Below are 2,636 nucleotides of genomic sequence, written 5' to 3' on the forward strand. Positions count from 1 at the left end.
CACACACACACACACACATGAACACACATGCACAGGGGTTGTGTGCACACACACACACACGAACACGCATGCACAGGGTTGCACACGTTGATGTGCATCCGGGGGGGTTGCAGGTGCCCTGACACGCCCTTGCACACGTGCACAGCTATGCACGGGCGTGTGTGCAGGCCCCGAGGCTGTTTGCACACCTCTGCAATCACGTGCACCAAGGTCAGCCGCACACAGTGAGAAGTATGTCAGTGACATGCACGGGCGTATGTGAGCGCACACACACGTGCACACGCCTTTGCACGCCCAGGCTGCGGGTGCTCCTCGGCCCCACCGCCCCTACCCCAGGGTGCCCGTGTCGCCCGGCCCGTGTTCATCCTCTTTGTCCCCAAAGCYGCTTAGTGCGGATCAGCGCAACACGCATGGACACGGCCACTTACACACCCCCAGCGGCCTCTGTATGCAAACACGGGTGCACACGCGTGGACACGGCCCCTCCACTCGCCTGGGGACATGCACACACACGCACATGCATGGACATGCAAACACGGGTGCACACGCATGGACACGGCCCCTCCACCCGCCTGGGGACATGCACACACATGCACATGCTTGGACATGCAAACACGGGTGCACACGCGTGGACACGGCCCCTCCACCCGCCTGGGGACATGCACACACACGCACATGCATGGACATGCAAACACGAGTGGACATGCCCACTTGCACAGCCCCTGCCCCTTCCTGGCACACACACTGCACGTGTGTGTGTGTGCTGGATGCAGGGCTGCAGGCATGCACAGAGGCATTCACACTTATGCACGCTGCACGCCTGCACACGCAAGCACACGCGTAAATGAGCATGTGTGCACAGAGGCCTGAGCGCACACACGCTCTGCAGGTGCACAACACACGTGCAGTGGTGCCCACCCCACATTGCACATGCCAAAAGGAGCACACGCTCCTCTGCACCCGCCAGTGCACCCCTGCGGCAGTGCTCGTGTTACACACACACACACACAGGGAATCCCAGGAACATGCACACGTCCTTGTGCAGGGGCCATGGTCACACGTGCAAATTCGCACACCGCGGAAGTGCAGCCGTGTGGCAGGGCAGGCGTGTAGGTGTGCCGTCAGCTCAGACATGCAGCAGTGCAGGCGTGCAGCACTGCATGCAGTGCGGGGGCAGAGTAGGCAGTGCAGCACTGTGGCAGTGCAGTGTAGCATTCCAGCAGTGCAGTGTAGCCATGTACCCGTGCACGGTGCAGTGCGGCTGTGCAGCAATGCCAGCAGCGCAGCTGGTGCAGCATGGCCGGCGCTGTACGGCCAGTGTCGGTGCAGCCTGGCTTGTGCAGGGCACCTGCTGTTGTAAAGCAGTGCCATGYAGCCAGTGCAGCGTGGTGGGTGCCACGCAGCCGGTGCTGTGCAGTGGTGCAGTGTGGCAGGCGTCGTGCAGGCAGTGCAGCACAGGTGGTGCGATGTAGCGAGTGCCGCACAGCTGGTGCCACGCAGCCGATGCGGTGCAGCTGCTGCAGTCGGTGCAGTGTGGCCAGGGAGGTGCAGCAGGACTGTGCGGTGCAGCGGGTGCAGTGTGGCTGGTGCAGCCAGTGCAGCAGGGCCAGTGTGGTACAGCCGGTGCGGTGGGGCCAGTGCAGTGGGTGCAGCAGGTGCAGCGTGGCTGATGCAGTGGGTGCAATGGGGTGGGTGTAGCACGCGCAGAAGGTGCAGTGGGGCAGGTGCAGCAGGTGCAGCGGGTGCAATGGATTGGGCGCAGTGGGCGCAGCTGGCACAGTGGGTACAGCAGGTGCCGTGGGGCTGGCACAGTGGGTGCAATGGGGCTGGTGCAGTGGGCACAGTGGGTGCAATGGGGTGGGCGTAGCAGGGCTGGCACAGCAGGTGCAATGGGGCAGCTGCAGGGGGTGCAGTGGGGACGGCACAGCGGGCACAATGGGCCGGGTGCAGCCGGCGCAGTGGGTGCAGTGGGCGCAATGGGGATGGCGCAGCAGGCGCAGCGGGCACAGCAGGTGCAATGGGGACAGCACAGCGGGCACAATGGGGCGGGTGCAGCGGGCGCAGCAGGTGCAATGAGGTGGGTGCAACGGGGCCAGCGCAGCGGACGCAGTGGGTGCAGTGGATGCAGTGGGCACAGCGGGTGCAATGGGGCTGGTGCAGCAGGTGCAATCGGGCGGGCGCATTGGGTGCAATGGGGATGGTGCAGTGGGCGCAGCAAGTGCAATGGAGCAGGTGCAGTGGGGCTGGTGCATTGGGTGCAATGGGGCGGGTGCAGCGGGTGCAATGGGGCAGGCACAGTGGAAACAGCGGGCGCAGCGGGCACAGCAGGTGCAATGGGGACAACGCAGTGGGCGCAATGGGCCGGGTGCAGCCAGYGCAGCAGGTGCAGCGGGCGCAGCAGGTGTAATGGGGCGGGTGCAGTGGGGCGGGTGCAGCAGGCGCAGTGGGCACAGCAGGTGCAATGGGGCTAGTGCAGCAGATGCAATGGGGCTGGTGCAGCGGGTGCAATGGGGCGGGCGCGGCGGGCGCAATGGGGCGGCGGGTGCAATGGGGCAGGCGCAGCGGGCACAATGGGGCTGGCGCAGCGGGCGCAATGGGGCGGATGCAGTGGGACGGGCGCAGCGGGCGCAATGGGG

This window comes from Rhea americana, unplaced genomic scaffold, assembly GCF_003343005.1.
Source record: "Rhea americana isolate MKP2758 unplaced genomic scaffold, rheAme1 scaffold_690, whole genome shotgun sequence".
NCBI lineage: Eukaryota > Metazoa > Chordata > Aves > Rheiformes > Rheidae > Rhea > Rhea americana.